We start from the raw sequence: 25,966 nt of genomic DNA on the forward strand, positions 1-25,966 counted from the left end.
ATATTAGACTGTTCATTCAATTCTCACACACATTATGGGGACCCTAATAGTTGGAAAAAAACCCTTCTACTTTACATTTAATATACATCACCTTAATCTATGCTGTTGGAAATGGTAAAAAAAAAATTCTCAAACAATAGGAGAAAGCCATAACAGTGTACATCCCTATTTTCTCTATGATATATCAAATTGTATGAATACAGCACATGCAACAGCATATATATTCTGATTAGGGCTTTCCAATCATCCCCACCCCTCATTCCCACTCAACTAGTGAAATGACATCAAAACATTATTTATACATAATATCACATTATTAGGGCGTTATGGAGGTCTGACCCTGTATACGGTACCTGATTCCATAGTAACCCACACCACTTGCCACATGCAATGATCTAGATAGAGTGATAGTGTACAAACTGTAATTTTCAGGACATATCAAACTTTACGTAGCAGGTAGAAAGCAAATAGACGACCAATAGGGCAGCCAAGTCAATTGGACACCCCCCACCCCTCCCCGACCCTCCATCCCATTCAACAAGGATGAATACACATAAAATCCTATGCTTTCAAATATTTGATCCTAATGATAGCTCTAACCTACATATAGCTGCTTTCCCAGTTTCCCCCTCCAGCAACCCCCCCCCCCCCCCCGTCCCTTTTGCCCAACATTATGGTTCCACATATGGGTGGAGCCTGTAAAAGTTGGACAAGATCATTTTCTACACTGATGCATTTGAGATTAAGCAGTTCATCAATTTGGAATGACATCAAAACTTTGAAACGGTGAAAATAAGATGGTCAAAAATTAATATTAGACTGTTCATTAAATTCTCACACACACTGGGACCCTAATAGTTGAAAAAAAAAACCTTTGACATTACATTTAATATACATCACCTTAATCTATGCTGTTGGAAATGGTAAAAAAAATCTTTCTCAAACAATAGGAGAAAGCCATAACAGTGTACATCCCTATTTTCTCTATGATATATCAAATTGTATGAATACAGCACATGCAACAGCATATATATTCTGATTAGGGCTTTCCAATCATCCCCACCCCTCATTCCCACTCAACTAGTGGAATGACATCAAAACATTATTTATACATAATATCACAATATTAGGGCGTTATGGAGGTCTGACCCTGTATAGGGTACCTAATTCCATAGTAACCCACACCACTTGACATATGCAATGATCTAGATAGAGTGATAGTGTACAAACTGTAATTTTCAGGACATATCAAACTTTACGTAGCAGGGAGAAAAGCAAATAGACGACCGATAGGGCAGCCAAGTCAATTGGACCCCCCCTCTCCCCTCCCCGACCCTCCATCCCATTCAACAAGGATGAATACACATAAAATCCTATGCTTTCAAATATTTGATCCTAATGATAGCTCTAACCTACATATAGCAGCTTTCCCAGTTTCCCCCTTCAGCAATCCCCCCCCCCCCCCCTTTTGCCCAACATTATGGTTCCACATATGGGTGGAGACTGTAAAAGTTGGACATGATCATTTTCTACTCTGATGTATTTGAGATTAAGCAGTTCATCAATTTGGAATGACATCAAAACTTTGAAACGGTGAAAATAAGATGGTCAAAAACTAATATTAGACTGTTCATTAAATTCTCACACACATAATGGGGACCCTAATAGTAAGAAAAAAAAAACCTTTGACATTACATTTACTATACATCACCTTAATCTATGCTGTTGGAAATGGTAAAAAAAATCTTTCTCAAACAATAGGAGAAAGCAATAACAGTGTACATCCCTATTTTCTCTATAATATATCAAATTGTATGAATGTAGCACATGCAACAGCATATATTCTGATTAGGGCTTTCCAATCATCCCCACCCCTCATTCCCACTCAACTAGTGGAATGACATCAAAACATTATTTATACATAATATCACAATATTAGGGCGTTATGGAGGTCTGACCCTGTATAGGGTACCAAATTCCATAGTAACCCACACCACTTGACATATGCAATGAGCTAGATAGAGTGATAGTGTACAAACTGTAATTTTCAGGACATATCAAACTTTACGTAGCAGGGAGAAAAGCAAATAGACGACCAAGAGGGCAGCCAAGTCAATTGGACTCCCCCTCCCCCTCCCCGACCCTCCATCCCATTCAACAAGGATGAATACACATAAAATCCTATGCTTTCAAATATTTGATCCTAATGATAGCCCTAGAACATACATATAGCTGCTTTCCCAGTTTCCCCCTCCAGCAACACCCCCCCTTTTGCCCCACATGATGGTTCCACATATGGGTGGAGCCTGTAAAAGTTGGACAAGGTTATTTTCTACACTGATGTATTTGAGATTAAGCAGTTCACCAATTTGGAATGACATCGAAACTTTGAAAAGGTGGAAATAAGATGGTCAAAAATTAATATTAAGCTGTTCATTAAATTCTCACACACATTATGGGGACCCTAATAGTTGAGAAAAAAAAAACATTCTACTTTACATTTAATATACATCACCTTAATCTATGCTGTTGGAAATGGTGAAAAAATCTTTCTCAAACAATAGGAGAAAGCCATAACAGTGTACATCCCTATTTTCTCTATAATATATCAAATTGTATGAATACAGCACATGCAACAGCATATATATTCTGATTAGGGCTTTCCAATCATCCCCACCCCTCATTCCCACTCAACTAGTGGAATGACATCAAAACATTATTTATACATAATATCACATTATTAGGGCGTTATGGAGGTCTGACCCTGTATACGGTACCTGATTCCATAGTAACCCACACCACTTGCCACATGCAATGATCTAGATAGAGTGATAGTGTACAAACTGTAATTTTCAGGACATATCAAACTTTACGTAGCAGGGAGAATAGCAAATAGACGACCAATAGGGCAGCCAAGTCAATTGGACAGCCCCCACCCCTCCCCGACCCTCCATCCCATTCAACAAGGATGAATACACATAAAATCCTATGCTTTCAAATATTTGATCCTAATGATAGCCCTAGAACCTACATATAGCTGCTTTCCCAGTTTCCCCCTCCAGCAACACCCCCCCCCCCTTTTGCCCCACATGATGGTTCCACATATGGGTGGAGCCTGTAAAAGTTGGACAAGGTTATTTTCTACACTGATGTATTTGAGATTAAGCAGTTCATCAATTTGGAATGACATCAAAACTTTGAAACGGTGAAAATAAGATGGTCAAAAACTAATATTAGACTGTTCATTAAATTCTCACACACATAATGGGGACCCTAATAGTAAGAAAAAAAAAACCTTTGACATTACATTTACTATACATCACCTTAATCTATGCTGTTGGAAATGGTAAAAAAAATCTTTCTCAAACAATAGGAGAAAGCAATAACAGTGTACATCCCTATTTTCTCTATAATATATCAAATTGTATGAATACAGCACATGCAACAGCATATATTCTGATTAGGGCTTTCCAATCATCCCCACCCCTCATTACCACTCAACTAGTGGAATGACATCAAAACATTATTTATACATAATATCACAATATTAGGGCGTTATGGAGGTCTGACCCTGTATAGGGTACCAAATTCCATAGTAACCCACACCACTTGACATATGCAATGAGCTAGATAGAGTGATAGTGTACAAACTGTAATTTTCAGGACATATCAAACTTTACGTAGCAGGGAGAAAAGCAAATAGACGACCAAGAGGGCAGCCAAGTCAATTGGACCCCCCCCTCCCCCTCGCCGACCCTCCATCCCATTCAACAAGGATGAATACACATAAAATCCTATGCTTTCAAATATTTGATCCTAATGATAGCCCTTGAACCTACATATAGCTGCTTTCCCAGTTTCCCCCTCCAGCAACACCCCCCCTTTTGCCCCACATGATGGTTCCACATATGGGTGGAGCCTGTAAAAGTTGGACAAGGTTATTTTCTACACTGATGTATTTGAGATTAAGCAGTTCACCAATTTGGAATGACATCGAAACTTTGAAAAGGTGGAAATAAGATGGTCAAAAATTAATATTAGGCTGTTCATTAAATTCTCACACACATTATGGGGACCCTAATAGTTGAGAAAAAAAAAACCTTCTACTTTACATTTAATATACATCACCTTAATCTATGCTGTTGGAAATGGTGAAAAAAAAAATTCTCAAACAATAGGAGAAAGCCATAACAGTGTACATCCCTATTTTCTCTCTAATATATCAAATTGTATGAATACAGCACATGCAACAGCATATATATTCTGATTAGGGCTTTCCAATCATCCCCACCCCTCATTCCCACTCAACTAGTGGAATGACATCAAAACATTATTTATACATAATATCACATTATTAGGGCGTTATGGAGGTCTGACCCTGTATACGGTACCTGATTCCATAGTAACCCACACCACTTGCCACATGCAATGATCTAGATAGAGTGATAGTGTACAAACTGTAATTTTCAGGACATATCAAACTTTACGTAGCAGGGAGAATAGCAAATAGACGACCAATAGGGCAGCCAAGTCAATTGGACAGCCCCCACCCCTCCCCGACCCTCCATCCCATTCAACAAGGATGAATACACATAAAATCCTATGCTTTCAAATATTTGATCCTAATGATAGCCCTAGAACCTACATATAGCTGCTTTCCCAGTTTCCCCCTCCAGCAACACCCCCCCCCTTTTGCCCCACATGATGGTTCCACATATGGGTGGAGCCTGTAAAAGTTGGACAAGGTTATTTTCTACACTGATGTATTTGAGATTAAGCAGTTCATCAATTTGGAATGACAACAAAACTTTGAAAAGGTGGAAATAAGATGGTCAAAAATTAATATTAGACTGTTCATTAAATTTTCACACACATTGGGACCCTAATAGTAAAAAAAAAACCCTTTGACATTACATTTAATATACATCACCTTAATCTATGCTGTTGGAAATGGTAAAAAAATCTTTCTCAAACAATTGGAGAAAGCCATATCAGTGTACATCCCTATTTTCTCTATAATATATCAAATTGTATGAATGTAGCACATGCAACAGCATATATTCTGATTAGGGATTTCCAATCATCCCCACCCCTCATTCCCACTCAACTAGTGGAATGACATCAAAACATTATTTATACATAATATCACAATATTAGGGCGTTATGGAGGTCTGACCCTGTATAGGGTACCTAATTCCATAGTAACCCACACCACTTGACATATGCAATGAGCTAGATAGAGTGATAGTGTACAAACTGTAATTTTCAAGACATATCAAACTTTACGTAGCAGGTAGAAAAGCAAATAGACGACCAAGAGGGCACGCAAGTCACTTGGGCCCGCCCCCCCACCCCTCCCCGACCCTCCATCCCATTCAACAAGGATGAATACACATAAAATGCTTTCAAATATTTGATCCTAATGATAGCTCTAACCTACATATAGCTGCTTTCCCAGTTTCCCCCTCTAGCAACCCCCCCCCCCCCTTTTGCCCCACATGATGGTTCCACATATGGGTGGAGCCTGTAAAAGTTGGACAAGGTAATTTTCTACACTGTTGTATTTGAGATTAAGCAGTTCACCAATTTGGAATGACATCAAAACTTTGAAACGGTGAAAATAAGATGGTCAAAAATTAATATTAGACTGTTCATTAAATTCTCACACACATTGGGACCCTAATAGTGAAAAAAAACCTTTGACATTACATTTAATATACATCACCTTAATCTATGCTGTTGGAAATGGTAAAAAAAATCTTTCTCAAACAATAGGAGAAAGCCATAACAGTGTACATCCCTATTTTCTCTCTAATATATCAAATTGTATGAATACAGCACATGCAACAGCATATATATTCTGATTAGGGCTTTCCAATCATCCCCACCCCTCATTCCCACTCAACTAGTGGAATGACATCAAAACATTATTTATACATAATATCACATTATTAGGGCGTTATGGAGGTCTGACCCTGTATACGGTACCTGATTCCATAGTAACCCACACCACTTGCCACATGCAATGATCTAGATAGAGTGATAGTGTACAAACTGTAATTTTCAGGACATATCAAACTTTACGTAGCAGGGAGAATAGCAAATAGACGACCAATAGGGCAGCCAAGTCAATTGGACAGCCCACACCCCTCCCCGACCCTCCATCCCATTCAACAAGGATGAATACACATAAAATCCTATGCTTTCAAATATTTGATCCTAATGATAGCCCTAGAACCTACATATAGCTGCTTTCCCAGTTTCCCCCTCCAGCAACACCCCCCCCCTTTTGCCCCACATGATGGTTCCACATATGGGTGGAGCCTGTAAAAGTTGGACAAGGTTATTTTCTACACTGATGTATTTGAGATTAAGCAGTTCATCAATTTGGAATGACAACAAAACTTTGAAAAGGTGGAAATAAGATGGTCAAAAATTAATATTAGACTGTTCATTAAATTTTCACACACATTGGGACCCTAATAGTAAAAAAAAAAACCTTTGACATTACATTTAATATACATCACCTTAATCTATGCTGTTGGAAATGGTAAAAAAAATCTTTCTCAAACAATTGGAGAAAGCCATATCAGTGTACATCCCTATTTTCTCTATAATATATCAAATTGTATGAATGTAGCACATGTAACAGCATATATTCTGATTAGGGATTTCCAATCATCCCCACCCCTCATTCCCACTCAACTAGTGGAATGACATCAAAACATTATTTATACATAATATCACAATGTAAGGGCGTTATGGAGGTCTGACCCTGTATACGGTACCTGATTCCATAGTAACCCACACCACTTGCCACATGCAATGAGCTAGATAGTGTGATAGTGTACAAACTGTAATTTTCAAGACATATCAAACTTTACGTAGCAGGTAGAAAAGCAAATAGACGACCAAGAGGGCACGCAAGTCACTTGGACCCCCCCCACCCCGCCTCGACCCTCCATCCCATTCAACAAGGATGAATACACATAAAATCCTATGCTTTCAAATATTTGATCCTAATGATAGCTCTAACCTACATATAGCTGCTTTCCCAGTTCCCCCCTCAGCAACCCCCCCCCCGCCTTCTGCCCCACATGATGGTTCCACATATGTGTGGAGCCTGTAAATGTTGGACAAGGTAATTTTCTACACTGATGTATTTGAGATTAAGCAGTTCACCAATTTGGAATGACATCAAAACTTTGAAACGGTGAAAATAAGATGGTCAAAAATTAATATTAGACTGTTCATTAAATTCTCACACACATTATGGGGACCCTAATAGTAAAAAAAAAAAACCTTTGACATTACATTTAATATACATCACCTTAATCTATGCTGTTGCAAATGGTGAAAAGAAAAATTCTCAAACAATAGGAGAAAGCCATATCAGTGTACATCCCTATTTTCTCTCTAATATATCAAATTGTATGAATGTAGCACATGCAATAGCATATATTCTGATTAGGGCTTTCCAATCATCCCCACCCCTCATTCCCACTCAACTAGTGGAATGACATCAAAACATTATTTATACATAATATCACAATATTAGGGCGTTATGGAGGTCTGACCCTGTATAGGGTACCTAATTCCATAGTAACCCACACCACTTTACATATGCAATGAGCTAGATAGAGTGATAGTGTACAAACTGTAATTTTCAGGACATATCAAACTTTACGTAGCAGGGAGAAAAGCAAATAGACGACCAAGAGGGCAGCCAAGTCATTTGGACCCCCCCCCCACCCCTCCCCGACCCTCCATCCGATTCAACAAGGATGAATACACATAAAATCCTATGCTTTCAAATATTTGATCCTAATGATAGCCCTAGAACATACATATAGCTGCTTTCCCAGTTTCCCCCTCCAGCAACACCCCCCCCCCTTTTGCCCCACATGATGGTTCCACATATGGGTGGAGCCTGTAAAAGTTGGACAAGGCTATTTTCTACACTGATGTATTTGAGATTAAGCAGTTCATCAATTTGGAATGACAACAAAACTTTGAAACGGTGGAAATAAGATGGTCAAAAATTAATATTAGACCGTTCATTAAATTCTCACACACATTGGGACCCTTATAGTAAAAAAAAAAACCTTTGACATTACATTTAATATACATCACCTTAATCTATGCTGTTGGAAATGGTAAAAAAAATCTTTCTCAAACAATAGGAGAAAGCCATAACAGTGTACATCCCTATTTTCTCTCTAATATATCAAATTGTATGAATGTAGCACATGCAATAGCATATATTCTGATTAGGGCTTTCCAATCATCCCCACCCCTCATTCCCACTCAACTAGTGGAATGACATCAAAACATTATTTATACATGTATATTATCACAATATTAGGGCGCTATGGAGGTCTGACCCTGTATAGGGTACCTAATTCCATAGTAACCCACACCACTTGACATATGCAATGAGCTAGATAGAGTGATAGTGTACAAACTGTAATTTTCAGGACATATCAAACTTTACGTAGCAGGGAGAAAAGCAAATAGACGACCAAGAGGGCAGCCAAGTCAATTGGACCCCCCCCACCCCTCCCCGACCGTCCATCCGATTCAACAAGGATGAATACACATAAAATCCTATGCTTTCAAATATTTGATCCTAATGATAGCCCTAGAACATACATATAGCTGCTTTCCCAGTTTCCCCCTCCAGCAACACCCCCCCCCCCTTTTGCCCCACATGATGGTTCCACATATGGGTGGAGCCTGTAAAAGTTGGACAAGGCTATTTTCTACACTGATGTATTTGAGATTAAGCAGTTCATCAATTTGGAATGACAACAAAACTTTGAAACGGTGGAAATAAGATGGTCAAAAATTAATATTAGACTGTTCATTAAATTCTCACACACATTGGGACCCTTATAGTAAAAAAAAAAAACCTTCTACTTTACATTTAATATACATCACCTTAATCTATGCTGTTGGAAATGGTGAAAAAATCTTTCTCAAACAATAGGAGAAAGCCATAACAGTGTACATCCCTATTTTCTCTATAATATATCAAATTATATGAATACAGCACATACAACAGCATATATATTCTGATTAGGGCTTTCCAATCATCCCCACCCCTCATTCCCACTCAACTAGTGGAATGACATCAAAACATTATTTATACATAATATCACAATATTAGGGCGTTATGGAGGTCTGACCCTGTATAGGGTACCTAATTCCATAGTAACCCACACCACTTTACATATGCAATGAGCTAGATAGAGTGATAGTGTACAAACTGTAATTTTCAGGACATATCAAACTTTACGTAGCAGGGAGAAAAGCAAATAGACGACCAAGAGGGCAGCCAAGTCATTTGGACCCCCCCACCCCTCCCCGACCCTCCATCCGATTCAACAAGGATGAATACACATAAAATCCTATGCTTTGAAATATTTGATCCTAATGATAGCCCTAGAACATACATATAGCTGCTTTCCCAGTTTCCCCCTCCAGCAACACCCCCCCCCTTTTGCCCCACATGATGGTTCCACATATGGGTGGAGCCTGTAAAAATTGGACAAGGCTATTTTCTACACTGATGTATTTGAGATTAAGCAGTTCATCAATTTGGAATGACAACAAAACTTTGAAACGGTGGAAATAAGATGGTCAAAAATTAATATTAGACTGTTCATTAAATTCTCACACACATTATGGGGACCCTAATAGTTGGAAAAAAAAAACCTTTGACATTACTTTTAATATACATCACCTTAATCTATGATGTTGGAAATGGTGAAAAAAAAAATCTCAAACAATAGGAGAAAGCCATATCAGTGTACATCCCTATTTTCTCTCTAATATATCAAATTGTATGAATACAGCACATGCAACAGCATATATATTCTGATTAGGGCTTTCCAGTCATCCCCACCCCTCATTCCCACTCAACTAGTGGAATGACATCAAAACATTATTTATACATAATATCACATTATTAGGGCGTTATGGAGGTCTGACCCTGTATAGGGTACCTGATTCCATAGTAACCCACACCACTTGCCACATGCAATGATCTAAATAGAGTGATAGTTTTCAAACTGTAATTTTCAGGACATATCAAACTTTACGTAGCAGGGAGAAAAGCAAATAGACGACCAAGAGGGCACGCAAGTCAATTGGACCCCCCTCCCCCCTCCCCGACCCTCCATCCCGTTCAACAAGGATGAATACACATAAAATCCTATGCTTTGAAATATTTGATCCTAATGATAGCCCTAGAACATACATATAGCTGCTTTCCCAGTTTCCCCCTCCAGCAACAAGCCCCCCTTTTGCCCCACATGATGGTTCCACATATGGGTGGAGCCTGTAAAAGTTGGACAAGGTTATTTTCTACGTGATGTATTTGAGATTAAGCAGTTCATCAATTTGGAATGACAACAAAACTTTGAAACGGTGGAAATAAGATGGTCAAAAATTAATATTAGACCGTTCATTAAATTCTCACACACATTGGGACCATAATAGTAAAAAAAAAAACCTTTGACATTACATTTAATATACATCACCTTAATCTATGCTGTTGGAAATGGTAAAAAAAATCTTTCTCAAACAATAGGAGAAAACCATAACAGTGTACATCCCTATTTTCTCTCTAATATATCAAATTGTATGAATGTAGCACATGCAATAGCATATATTCTGATTAGGGCTTTCCAATCATCCCCACCCCTCATTCCCACTCAACTAGTGGAATGACATCAAAACATTATTTATACATGTATAATATCACAATATTAGGGCGTTATGGAGGTCTGACCCTGTATAGGGTACCTAATTCCATAGTAACCCACACCACTTGACATATGCAATGAGCTAGATAGAGTGATAGTGTACAAACTGTAATTTTCAGGACATATCAAACTTTACGTAGCAGGGAGAAAAGCAAATAGACGACCAAGAGGGCAGCCAATTCAATTGGACCCCCCCCCCCACCCCTCCCCGACCCTCCATCCGATTCAACAAGGATGAATACACATAAAATCCTATGCTTTCAAATATTTGATCCTAATGATAGCCCTAGAACATACATATAGCTGCTTTCCCAGTTTCCCCCTCCAGCAACACCCCCCCCCTTTTGCCCCACATGATGGTTCCACATATGGGTGGAGCCTGTAAAAGTTGGACAAGGCTATTTTCTACACTGATGTATTTGAGATTAAGCAGTTCATCAATTTGGAATGACAACAAAACTTTGAAACGGTGGAAATAAGATGGTCAAAAATTAATATTAGACCGTTCATTAAATTCTCACACACATTGGGACCCTTATAGTAAAAAAAAAAACCTTTGACATTACATTTAATATACATCACCTTAATCTATGCTGTTGGAAATGGTAAAAAAAATCTTTCTCAAACAATAGGAGAAAACCATAACAGTGTACATCCCTATTTTCTCTCTAATATATCAAATTGTATGAATGTAGCACATGCAATAGCATATATTCTGATTAGGGCTTTCCAATCATCCCCACCCCTCATTCCCACTCAACTAGTGGAATGACATCAAAACATTATTTATACATGTATATTATCACAATATTAGGGCGTTATGGAGGTCTGACCCTGTATAGGGTACCTAATTCCATAGTAACCCACACCACTTGACATATGCAATGAGCTAGATAGAGTGATAGTGTACAAACTGTAATTTTCAGGACATATCAAACTTTACGTAGCAGGGAGAAAAGCAAATAGACGACCAAGAGGGCAGCCAAGTCAATTGGACCCCCCCCCCCACCCCTCCCCGACCCTCCATCCGATTCAACAAGGATGAATACACATAAAATCCTATGCTTTCAAATATTTGATCCTAATGATAGCCCTAGAACATACATATAGCTGCTTTCCCAGTTTCCCCCTCCAGCAACACCCCCCCCCTTTTGCCCCACATGATGGTTCCACATATGGGTGGAGCCTGTAAAAGTTGGACATGGCTATTTTCTACACTGATGTATTTGAGATTAAGCAGTTCATCAATTTGGAATGACAACAAAACTTTGTAACGGTGGAAATAAGATGGTCAAAAATTAATATTAGACTGTTCATTAAATTCTCACACACATTGGGACCCTTATAGTAAAAAAAAAAACCTTTGACATTACTTTTAATATACATCACCTTAATCTATGCTGTTGGAAATGGTAAAAAAAATCTTTCTCAAACAATAGGAGAAACCATAACAGTGTACATCCCTATTTTCTCTCTAATATATCAAATTGTATGAATGTAGCACATGCAATAGCATATATTCTGATTAGGGCTTTCCAATCATCCCCACCCCTCATTTCCACTCAACTAGTGGAATGACATCAAAACATTATTTATACATGTATAATATCACAATATTAGGGCGTTATGGAGGTCTGACCCTGTATAGGGTAACTAATTCCATAGTAACCCACACCACTTGACATATGCAATGAGCTAGATAGAGTGATAGTGTACAAACTGTAATTTTCAGGACATATCAAACTTTACGTAGCAGGGAGAAAAGCAAATAGACGACCAAGAGGGCAGCTAAGTCAGTTGGACCCCCCTCACCCCTCCCCGACCCTCCATCCCATTCAACAAGGATGAATACACATAACATCCTATGCTTTCAAATATTTGATCCTAATGATAGCTCTCACCTACATATAGCTGCTTTCCCAGTTTCCCCCTCCAGCAACCCCCCCCCCTTTTGCCCTACATGATGGTTCCACATGTGGGTGGAGCCTGTAAAAGTTGGACAAGGAAATTTTATACACTGATGTATTTGAGATTAAGCAGTTCACCAATTTGGAATGACATCAAAACTTTGAAACGGTGAAAATAAGATGGTCAAAAATTAATATTAGACTGTTCATTAAATTCTCACAAACATTATGGGGACCCTAATAGTTGGAAAAAAAACCTTCGACATTACATTTAATATACATCACCTTAATCTATGCTGTTGGAAATGGTAAAATAAATCTTTCTCAAACAATAGGAAAAAGCCATAACAGTGTACATCCCTATTTTCTCTATAATATATCAAATTGTATGAATGTAGCACATGCAACAGCATATATTCTGATTAGGGCTTTCCAATCATCCCCACCCCTCATTTCCGCTCAATTAGTGGAATGACATCAAAACATTATTTATACATAATATCACAATATTAGGACGTTATGGAGGTCTGACCCTGTATACGGTACCTGATTCCATAGTAACCCGCACCACTTGCCACATGCAATGAGCTAGATAGTGTGATAGTGTTCAAACTGTAATTTTCAAGACATATCAAACTTTACGTAGCAAGGAGAAAAGCAAATAGACGACCAAGAGGGCAGCCAAGTCAATTGGACCCCCCCCCACCCCTCCCCGACCCTCCATCCGATTCAACAAGGATGAATACACATAAAATCCTATGCTTTGAAATATTTGATCCTAATGATAGCTCTAACCTACATATAGCTGCTTTCCCAGTTTCCCCCTCCAGCAACCCCCCCCCAACTTCTGCCCCACATGATGGTTCCACATATGGGTGGACCCTGTAAATGTTGGACAAGGTAATTTTCTACACTGATGTATTTGAGATTAAGCAGTTCACCAATTTGGAATGACATCAAAACTTTGAAACGGTGAAAATAAGATGGTCAAAAATTAATATTAGACTGTTCATTAAATTCTCACACACATTTAGGGACCCTAATAGTTGAAAAAAAAAACCTTCTACATTACATTTAATATACATCACCTTAATCTATGCTGTTGGAAATGGTAAAAAAAATTCTTTCTCGAACAATAGGAGAAAGCCATAACAGTGTACATCCCTATTTTCTCTATAATATATCAGATTGTATGACTTTTGTACACTGTCGTGCTGGAGATGGTTGGGAAAGTGACATAGGAGCCCTATTTAGACCATTTTATGTAGCAAATGCTACATTTCTGTAGTTTGATATGTCTTTGAAACTACAGATTGTACACTGTTTTGAAGTTCATTGCATGGGGCAGGTGGAATGGGCCCATGGGGAATCAGGTACTTCATACTTTGAGTACTTTATTCAGGGTTTGACATTTCATAATGGCCTAATATTCCAATGTTATGTCTATTTAATGCTTTGATGTCATTCCACTTGTTGATTGGAAATGGGGGATAAGGTGACTTGACCACCCAATTAAGCTATATGCTGTTGCATATGCTAGATCTATAAAGTTTGGCATGCCTTGGAAAGTACACTACCTTTTAACCTTTTCCCCTATTCTTTGTCAAATATTTTATCATATTCTCACATAGATATTGTTTTTCTGCTCTCTTACAGACAAGGGCTGGCTGGCTGGCACAGTACTATCATATAAATGCTCAAGTTGGTATATCAAGGCTGCTTGGTTCCATATTATATAATGTTGTGTTGGGACCTCCGGATATGCAATAAACATGTTCTTGGATTTTGTCAGCTGGGTTGGTTTCAAGCAAACAATTCTTGCATAGTGGATATGTCAGCACTATAGCAACAGATCATACTGATTGGTGAAGTTCAGCTCTATGCACAATATTCATTTCAGAGAATCTTTGTTTCTTGTGTTCAGTTCTTTGATTATCATACATTTTGGAGACCATTGAGCACATTGTATTATATCACCATGCATTGATCTTGATATTATATTGATGAGTTATTTATTAAACTGAGATGGTATGTGTTTGAGGAGTTTTAATACTAAAGAATATATTATGATGCAAGAGAAAGGCATAATTAGAAAATTTACAAAACATTTGTGAACATCATGCTTTGTCAATGTGACAGGAAGATTAGCTATGATGAAATATAATATATACCATACCATTTTATACCAGTGAAAATTATACTTTTTTAAAGATAAAGTGATGTACTGTTGATATTTGTCTTGAAACAGTTCCATATGTATGGACAAATCTGTTGCAATGTAGGGTGCAACATATGACAAGAATTGAATAAAATTCTACTCTACTCTACTTCCTCTACAATATCTGTAATATCCTCTCTATGTTTCCACACAGTTGTATAAAAGTTCTTCTTTGGGTTTTTTTTGTGCTACTATTTTACAGGGCACGAAGGGTGTTGTTTTGGCTGTGTTTTTTCCAAGGAGGAAGGTGGATTACCCCCCTCCCCCCTGGTTCCCCACCTTCACCTTATGCTGAAATTATCCCCCTATTTTGAATCAAATTGAGTCAAGTGGTGATGCCAACCAACATGGAGTGTTTGAACAGCAGCTTGGTTTTGAACTGTTATTTAGGTAAACAGTTCAATTAAATGTTTCCTGTGTGGGAGAGGACAAAGGTGCCCACTTAAGGCTTTAAAAAGTTGGCCAGTATTGTTATCCTATATTTACCATTGCATTCTTTCAAAATTGCATGGAATTAAAATTTGAGGGATGTATCAGGAAATAAGTTCCATATGCAACAAACCAATATATGGCATCCTTCCATGACAATTGTGAAATGCCAGATATCTTGTTCAATCATTATGCCTCCTCCTCCTCCACTCCCCCCCCCCTTCCTCCACCCCAGAAATTACTACCAATAACACTATGGAATATAATTACATTGGTAATGATTGAAATTATGTGGCTTGAAGTGTTTTTTTTTTCATTTTTCGATATCAACCTTTCTGCAAAAACTATAATGTGTCCCTAACGATCATTATTTGAAGTAACACACTGTTTTCCCCATCATACCCCCTTCGGCATCCCAGGAATGGATAATAAGCACACTTCGATCATGAACAGTTAGAAGTAGTGCTTCTCAAATGATATCCAGCTGATACCAGTTTCAAACAAGTCTGTGGCCAACTCACTTGTCATGTGTGAAGTAATTTTTTCCCTTATCACCCCCCCTTCCCCTTCCCCATGATATACTGACAATGGAACAGAAGCATGCTACATTGATTATGATTGAAATAACAAACTTCCAGTGAGGTCCCCATAAACCAATTCAGTGTGTGTTAAGTCAGTAGTGAGTCCCCACAAGTAATGTGGAATGTCTTGTATAGTAACACTATAACAAAAGTAAATAAAAACATAAATAATCCCTAACTTAATTTTGGATGGAAAGGTCATTACAAATTCAAAGTTTGAAGCCTCTGTGATCATTGTAACTAACGGTCCCCATAATGATAGCCAAAAGGTTGAGTCCCCGTAAACCACCTTACGCCTGTATGTGTGTGTCTGTGTGTGCATCTGTGACACTTGCTTGGGTACGCTCTATCTCAATAAGGGAAAGTTGGATTGAGGCCAAACTTGGACTATAGATCCACCATATGGAGAAGGTGTGCCCTATTGTTTTTGGTGCCCACAAAGGTCACCGAAGGTCAGTTATGGTCCAAAAACCGAAAATATTAAAACTGCAATAACTCCCAGTGCCAATGTGTGACAAGATTGATATTTTGGGACAAGTTGTGAACTGGTCAGGGGAGCATTTTCAAACCTAACGGTCATGTGATCCGAGGTCACCAAAGGTCAATTAATGATAAAAAACTAGTATTTTTGCGATAACTTGAGAACGAAATGTCCGTTAGGGTTGGGAGTTGCTTCAATGTTATCCAATTGTCGACCAGCATCTGGGTGACCCTTGACCTCAATTTGACCTCTGGTGACCTTTACGTGTTTTTGGGGATTTTCACAGTTTTGATGCTATTTTCAGATGTCAAAGGTACCTTCTGATCATAAATGTCAATAGGTTGACCCTGTGTGACCTTTATGTGCGAAGTTATATGGGGTCAAAGTTTTTCGGTCGGAGTTAGGATGGTTGTACAGACTTTTCGTTTTGTTTTTTGAAATCAGGAGATTAAACTACATCTGAAACCAAGGTCAAAAGGTCAAAGGTCACATTAGAAAAAATGTGCTTATTTTGGGAGGAAACGAGCAAAAAAGGAAATGTTTGGTTTTGATGCTAGATTTGGATATCAAAGGTACCTTCCGATCAAAAATGTCAATTGGTTGACACCCGTGTGACCTTCGTGTGCGAAGTTGTACGAGGTCAAAGTTAATTTTCAGACATATAATGCAACAACTCCCAGTTCCAAGGTGTGACATGGTTGATATTTTTGGACAAGCTGCAAATGGTATAGGGAAATATTTTCAAACTTAACGGTCATGTGATTCGAGGTCACCAAAGGTCAATTAATGTTAAAAAACTAGTATTTTGGGGGCAGAAAATGGGCAAAGAAAAAATGTTTGAATTTGTATAGTTTGATGCTCTAATTTAGGTCTCATCAATCAAAAATGTCAATAAGTTGACCCAAGGTGACCTTTGTATGTTAAGTTATATGAGGTCAAAGTTAATTTTCAGACATTTAGTGTAATAACTCCCAGTGCCAAGGTGTTACACAGTTGATATTTTTGGAGTAGTTGCAAATGGTATAGGGGAATATTTTCCAACTGAAGGGTCATGTGATCCGAGGTCACCAAAGGTCAATTAATGATAAAAAACTAGTATTTTTGCAGTAACTTGAGAACGAAATGTCCGTTAGGGTTGGGAGTTGCTTCAATGTAATCCAATTGTCGACCCGCATCTGGGTGACCCTTGACCTCAATTTGACCTCTGGTGACCTTTACGTGTTTTTGGGGATTTTCACAGTTTTGATGCTATTTTCAGATGTCAAAGGTACCTTCTGATCATAAATGTCAATAGGTTGACCCTGTGTGACCTTTATGTGCGAAGTTATATGGGGTCAAAGTTTTTCGGTCGGAGTTAGGATGGTTGTACAGACTTTTCGTTTTGTTTTTTGAAATCAGGAGATTAAACTACATCTGAAACCAAGGTCAAAAGGTCAAAGGTCACATTAGAAAAAATGTGCTTATTTTGGGAGGAAACGAGCAAAAAAGGAAATGTTTGGTTTTGATGCTAGATTTGGATATCAAAGGTACCTTCCGATCAAAAATGTCAATTGGTTGACACCCGTGTGACCTTCGTGTGCGAAGTTGTACGAGGTCAAAGTTAATTTTCAGACATATAATGCAACAACTCCCAGTTCCAAGGTGTGACATGGTTGATATTTTTGGACAAGCTGCAAATGGTATAGGGAAATATTTTCAAACTTAACGGTCATGTGATTCGAGGTCACCAAAGGTCAATTAATGTTAAAAAACTAGTATTTTGGGGGCAGAAAATGGGCAAAGAAAAAATGTTTGAATTTGTATAGTTTGATGCTCTAATTTAGGTCTCATCAATCAAAAATGTCAATAAGTTGACCCAAGGTGACCTTTGTATGTTAAGTTATATGAGGTCAAAGTTAATTTTCAGACATTTAGTGTAATAACTCCCAGTGCCAAGGTGTTACACAGTTGATATTTTTGGAGTAGTTGCAAATGGTATAGGGGAATATTTTCCAACTGAAGGGTCATGTGATCCGAGGTCACCAAAGGTCAATTAATGATAAAAAACTAGTATTTTTGCAGTAACTTGAGAACGAAATGTCCGTTAGGGTTGGGAGTTGCTTCAATGTAATCCAATTGTCGACCCGCATCTGGGTGACCCTTGACCTCAATTTGACCTCTGGTGACCTTTACGTGTTTTTGGGGATTTTCACAGTTTTGATGCTATTTTCAGATGTCAAAGGTACCTTCTGATCATAAATGTCAATAGGTTGACCCTGTGTGACCTTTATGTGCGAAGTTATATGGGGTCAAAGTTTTTCGGTCGGAGTTAGGATGGTTGTACAGACTTTTCGTTTTGTTTTTTGAAATCAGGAGATTAAACTACATCTGAAACCAAGGTCAAAAGGTCAAAGGTCACATTAGAAAAAATGTGCTTATTTTGGGAGGAAACGAGCAAAAAAGGAAATGTTTGGTTTTGATGCTAGATTTGGATATCAAAGGTACCTTCCGATCAAAAATGTCAATTGGTTGACACCCGTGTGACCTTCGTGTGCGAAGTTGTACGAGGTCAAAGTTAATTTTCAGACATATAATGCAACAACTCCCAGTTCCAAGGTGTGACATGGTTGATATTTTTGGACAAGCTGCAAATGGTATAGGGAAATATTTTCAAACTTAACGGTCATGTGATTCGAGGTCACCAAAGGTCAATTAATGTTAAAAAACTAGTATTTTGGGGGCAGAAAATGGGCAAAGAAAAAATGTTTGAATTTGTATAGTTTGATGCTCTAATTTAGGTCTCATCAATCAAAAATGTCAATAAGTTGACCCAAGGTGACCTTTGTATGTTAAGTTATATGAGGTCAAAGTTAATTTTCAGACATTTAGTGTAATAACTCCCAGTGCCAAGGTGTTACACAGTTGATATTTTTGGAGTAGTTGCAAATGGTATAGGGGAATATTTTCCAACTGAAGGGTCATGTGATCCGAGGTCACCAAAGGTCAATTAATGATAAAAAAGTAGTATTTTTGCAGTAACTTGAGAACAAATTGTCCGTTAGGGTTGGGAGTTGCTTCAATGTAATCCAATTGTCGACCCGCATCTGGGTGACCCTTGACCTCAATTTGACCTCTGGTGACCTTTTTGTGTTTTGTGGATTTTTACAGTTTTGATGCTATTTTCAGATGTTAAAGGTACCTTCTGATCATAAATGTCAATGGGTTGACCCCCATGTGACCTTCGTGTGCGAAGTTATATGAGGTCAAAGTTAATTTTCAGACATTTAATGCAATAACTCCCAGTTCCAAGTCGTGACAAGGTTGATATTTTTGGAGTAGTTGCAAATGGTATAGGGGAATATTTTCAAACTTAACGGTCATGTGATACAAGGTCACCAAAGGTCAATTCATGATAAAAACTAGTATTTTTGCGATAACTTGAGAACAAATTGTCCGTTAGGGTTAGGAGTTGCTTCAATGTAATCCAATTGTCAACCCGCATCTGGATGACCCTTGACCTCAATTTGACCTCTGGTGACCTTTTCGTGTTTTGTGGATTTTTACAGTTTCGATGCTATTTTTAGATGTTAAAGGTACCTTCTGATCATAAATGTTAATGGGTTGACCCCCGTCTGACCTTCGTGTGCGAAGTTATATGAGGTCAAAGTTAATTTTCAGACATTTAGTGTAATAACTCCCAGTGCCGAGGTGTTACACAGTTGATATTTTGAGGCAAGTTTCAAATGGTATAGGGAAATATTTTCAAACTTAAGGGTCATGTGATCCGAGGTCACCAAAGGTCAATTAATGATAAAAAACTAGTATTTTTGCGATAACTTGAGAACAAATTGTCCGTTAGGGTTGGGAGTTGCTTCAATGTAATCCAATTGTTGACCCGCATCTGGGTGACCCTTGACCTCAATTTGACCTCTGGTGATCTTTTCGTGTTTTGTGGATTTTTACAGTTTTGATGCTATTTTCAGATGTAAAAGGTACCTTCTGATCATAAATGTCAATAGGTTGACCCCCATGTGACCTTCGTGTGCGAAGTTATATGAGGTCAAAGTTAATTTTCAGACATTTAATGCAATAACTCCCAGTGCCAAGGTGTGACAAGGTTTACTTTTTTGGACAAGTTGCAAATGGTATAGGGGAATATTTTTAAACTTAACGGTCATGTGGTCCAACATCACCAAAGGTCAGCTAATGTTAAAAAAGTAGTATTTTGGGGGGAGAAAATGGGCACATAAAAAATGTTTGAATTTTTACAGTCATGCTCTATTTAGGTCTCACCGATCAAAAATGTCAATTGGTTGACCTTCGGGTGACCTTTGTGTGTGAAGTTATAATGTATACAAGTTCAAAGTTAATTTTTTTTTAATTTAATGCAATTAAATCTCAATGCCAAGGTGTGACATGGTTGATATTTTGGGACAAGTTGTGAACGGGGTGGTGGAACATTTTGAAACTTAAAGGTCATGTCATCTGAGGTCACCAATATTATCATATCTGTTGACACGCTTGTAGGTCTCTTATATTTCTTACATTTTTGACACCATATTTAGATCTCAAAAGTGCCTTTTGATCCAAAATCCGATCACATTTTGTGATCACAAAAGTGTTGGCTATAGTGTTGGTTACTTTATGGGAACATGTAGGACCACAATTACTTGGACTATTTGAGCCCAATCTTGCTTGATAATATTATGTGTATTGTCATATACCCCAAGCAAGGAACCACAGTGCCCTTGGGCTCTTGTTCATTTCCAAATGAGAAAAAAAATCTCATTTGAAGCACCAAATTGCATCTAAGGCCAGGTGAAAATGCAAAATTCTTTACAAAATGGAGTGGGTGTTGAAGTGTGCTATATTGCACCAAATTGCATCTGAGGCCACCTGGAAATGCAAAAAAAATCCAAAGGGGAGGAGGACACCCCCTCCCCTTAGACCCCTCCCCCAGGCCGGCCATCAGTCTTCAGCCCCCCCCCCCCACTCAAAAGTACCTTCCTACGCCACTGCCTAATGGGGCAGGACATTCATGATTGTCAAGACCAAATTGCTGGTCCCCACTATTAAGCTGCTTATACCTGTTTATTTGATGGCGTCAAGCCTCCCCATTTAATTCCTAACTGGTTAACGAATTTGTTCCAAAAAGGTGCATTTGTTTTGGGCGCAAAAAAAAACACTAATTCTGGTGAAAATGAGCAATGAACAGCACCATCTCTCAATCATAGCGATCACTGTCCAATAAGAACACAGTTACACATGGTCACATGTGTGCTAACAAGAATTGTATTATCCCAAATCCAGGGAATGAAGGCCAAAAACATTTTGTTCGATTTCTGCCCCTGTATACGTAGCCTACATTTTTGAAGTTGCATTCCTTTCCGATAGGTTGACTTTATATAGGCTGCTGGCGTTGATAGTTTTTCAAAAGTGTGGGAGACAAAGGGCTTAGACCCCGGTCACACGTACAATTATTTTCAGACATAACGATGGTCCGACCATGGTACGGTTTGCGTGTGACCGCTCTCTACTATGGTCTGACGATCGTCCCACCTTCGTCCACTAAAGATGGTAATTAGCATCGTTAGCCCCGAATTAACCATGGTCCGACCATCGTTAGCAGGAAGAACCATGCATGCGTGTGACCGCAATTGCGTTGTCCAACTATGCATTTTAGCGTAAAAACTGACATCATCTACTACTTACCACTAAAAAACCCACGAAACATCGTCAAAACCGTGAACCTTGACCGACCCAACGCAACTGCGGGCAAAAGCATAATTAACTCACTGATGCATGTGTCCGCGAGCAACGATCGTCCGAATATAGTACAAAGTCGTGTGAGTACGTGTGACCGCTACCGTAGTTTAATATGGTCGCACTATAGTTAAGAAACGATGATCGGAAGATGCAATTTTATACGTGTGACCGTGTATGGTAAGCCATACGGGAAATAGTTGCTGATTTAATGTCCGTACGTATTAAAATTATTACCGGTATTAACTCTATTTAATACCGACATTAATTCTCAGCCAATCACCATGCAGCTTCATATGCCAGTATTAAACAAATTAAAGAACGGTATTAATTCTAATATATGCGGACATCAAAAGAATTTATGTCCTTCATAAATACATTTCGTGCCCGCAATAAATTTTATGCCGGTATCAAAAACATGAAAATGAATTAATATGGGCATTAAATAGAATTAATACGGGCATTAAATAGAATTAAAACGGACATTAAATAGAATTAAGAGAAAGACATAAATGCTTTTAATGTCCGCATATATTAGAATTAATACCGTTCTTTAATTTGAGATGTTTATCGTCTTCATTTCTTTTCGTGCGATACTATATGACAAGTCATATCTTTGTCAATGGCTGTTCTGTGCATACGTCTAAGAATGGAGACGGTAAACTAGATGGTAGTAAAATGTACCTAAAATTTCCCTTCAGTCCCCGTAGCCAGGTGCACCAAAAATTTAAGAGAGGCACAACTTTCTAGTGTTCTGTAACTTGTGAAGTTGTACACATGATGTGACACAGATGGGGCAGGTGCATGGTTGTCTGCAAATGGGGAGGGGGGGGGGGGGAGCAAGTCCCCCTGTGCCCACGCCTGGCTAAGTTCCTGATTCCATTTTCAAATTACTCTTCATCGAAACATTCTCTATGTGGAGTCTCTCAAACTCCAGAGGATACATAATCTGCTGTATATAGTATTCAGATTTCGCTTCGCATACCTTTCACCGTCTTTCACATATAACTTTTTTCCTTATATTTGATGCGATGCATTTCGAATTCTCATACAGTAGTTTTATAACAAAAATATGCATGTGACTGGTTTTGCGATTCTGTATTATGGTCCGCTGAAAATTTCTTTCGCGAAAATAGCCGACGGGAAGTATTTATTTCATGAAGGAAACTAAGTAGGCTACTTCCAGATCGACGTAACGGAATAAAATATACAGAAAATATATTTATTAACTACCAATGGTAATCCGATAGGCTATCAGTTATTTATGAAAAGGGACACAAGTGCATGATAGGATTATCATGTAACTTATGCAGTTTTAAACACATAGGCCTACATTCATTATGGTAACTTTTAGCGCTTACGTTTATTACAACTCGAGAGGCTTGAACCAGTCTGAGAGTCAACTGGTCTCAATATCATCAAAACGTCAGTAGCGATACATTGTGTCCGACCTCGGACATTTTCTTTGCTCAGAAGTGCTTGAATATATATCCTGCGCCCTCGGCTCTTGGTGGCCTTACGACTGTTATTTCTCGACCATACGTATTGTTAATGTCACTGAACTGGAAAGATAGGTAAGTAGCATAGGACCTAATGTGATATAGAAAACTTTACTTTACAAAGGGCTGCGGTTTAAAAACAACTGCTGGTGTTGGGAAAGAAGGCAAGCTGCTTTGTCAATCAATGTTTTGTTTCACTTGGAGAGGACTGTCAGAAATACTTGGCAGTGGAATGGAAAGTACAAAATATTTATGTATTTTCCGTAACGTGACGTAAGCGACCCATATATCGCATTTCAACACATACATTTGCCACGCGCAACACGATAACTAAGGCAATATATCTAGTCTAAGTTTTCTTCCGAAACACTTTACGGGCTCGGGAATTTTTGAGAAAAAAAAGAGAACATGGATGCATTTGGACTACTGCTTCAAATCGAGCCTGAATACACACTGGAGGAACTGAGACAACGAGACCTAGAGCTTGCTAAACATCGCATTTGTAACCGGCACTGGCAGTTACTATATGATGCTAGTACTTCCAACAGTAGTAACAGTTCTGCGACGGAGGGGCAAGCCCTGGTGCTTTGTTGCCTTTTGTAAGTTATCTTTTCTCTGGAAACCTTGCCCCGTCAGAAATAATATAATATTGTTTCCCCTTCCCTGCTCCTTCTCCTCTCCTGTTTACTCAACCAAATGCTTGGCACTCCGGCATTTTGCAACAACTTCCGAACAATCTCCGAGAGCAAGTGTACAGTTCATATGCAGAGAGGGTAATTGTTTAAATTACGATGTGGGTCGCTGACGTCAGTTTTGAAGCGCCCTCGTTACAATGGCCGCCAATACAGCAGGTCTAAAACAAATAATTAGAAAATTCCTGGAAATTCGGGAGAAGGTATTTGACTAGTTATTTTACAGAGGGAGTAAGAGTATTAGTCTGTGCTCATTGAAAACCCCGGGGTTTATTTCTCCCTTAAATTCTACTTATCGTTATGTGATAATAGCACTGCGATACAAGTCATGTACGTCACTCAACGGACGTTCCACTTCAAGATGTATTTTGAGACAGCTCTCTGCCAAGAACGGAGCCGTGCAGACATAACTAATGGTAATACTTTGAGCTGTGAAGATTTACATACTTCGGCAAACGTCATTGAATATTTATGATCCATAATCTTATGTCGGAAATGAGCGGTGAATACGTGATACGTGTGACATGAATATTTCACATGGAAAAGTGCGGGCTAACTTTTTGTTCGAAAATTTGATAGTTATAATTCCATCGCTGATATAAATAATTTATAAAGTTCGTTTCAAAAACAATCTTTATTTGTACGAGAAACGTGATAAACAAACTCGTGCTTGCTTTGTATAGTTCTTGAATATTGTCTTCTTTCGGATCATACAGCAGCTGCAGTATTACACTGTTATGTCATAATACACTATAAGATGTTTTTTTGTACAGGAATAGTTATTCGTATCTTATCGCATACATCTAACTTTAAAACCCATTTGTAATCATGACTTACTAAAGTGAATGATATAGCAATTCTTCCGTTGGGTCATTAGGTAATCGAGTGTTGCATTTTGAGTTGACATGTAAATCTGCATGGTTTATCTGCCAGTATCATAGTTCACAAAATAAAGTAACTTAAACTACTAAGTTTTCATTTACATACAGACATGTTCATGATCTTATTTGTAATTATTCAGATAATGGGGTAAATACTAATTGTTTAATTTACAAGTCTTAAACTGTTAACATTAATTACTAGTTATTTAATTTATAAGAAAAGGTTAAATTAATTTAGAGTGAAGGGCCCGGTACAGCAGAAACCTTATGAAGGCGATCTATTTGTATTGAAGCCTTAGTTTGATTTCCCGCCGGAAATTAGGAGAGTGATTCTTTCCAGGGGTCTTAAAGAATGGTTTTGCAATTTGACACTGATACTTAGCATTGATGTTCAGGAAGCCTTTCAAATCCCTCTTTTAACTAATATAGGCATTGTACATGACAGTTGTTTAAGATATGATATAACTTTATGGGACGGGAGACCTTGTACACTGAAAAAATAAACTAGTCAATATTGCCACGGACTAACGTTAAATTAGTCTGTAACGTTAGTCAATGCACACGGACTAGCAAAAATCTTCGTTTCGCTGCTTCTTAGTCAGTTTACACTGACTACGGAAAATATAATCGCAGCTTAGTCGGTGGCGACGGACTAAGGTATTTTAACCCATGGACTAAGAACGATACGGACACGCGATTTACGCCATAATCGTAGCTTAGTCGGTGTCGACGGACTAATGTATTTTAACCCAATTCGATTCACTTCA

The 25,966-nt window shown here is 38.3% G+C and overlaps 1 long non-coding RNA gene across 1 annotated transcript in view; it reads left to right on the forward strand.

Moving 5' to 3' along the window:
- Window positions 1-15,185, forward strand: part of LOC139979214 (uncharacterized) — a 97,892-nt gene extending 82,707 nt beyond the window's left edge. Inside the window, exon 2 of the long non-coding RNA XR_011797123.1 lies at window positions 14,333-15,185. This is a non-coding gene — a long non-coding RNA (uncharacterized lncRNA). The remainder of the gene's footprint in view (window positions 1-14,332) is intronic.
- The last annotated feature ends 10,781 nt before the right edge of the window (window positions 15,186-25,966 follow it).

Source organism: Apostichopus japonicus, chromosome 13, assembly GCF_037975245.1.
Source record: "Apostichopus japonicus isolate 1M-3 chromosome 13, ASM3797524v1, whole genome shotgun sequence".
NCBI lineage: Eukaryota > Metazoa > Echinodermata > Holothuroidea > Aspidochirotida > Stichopodidae > Apostichopus > Apostichopus japonicus.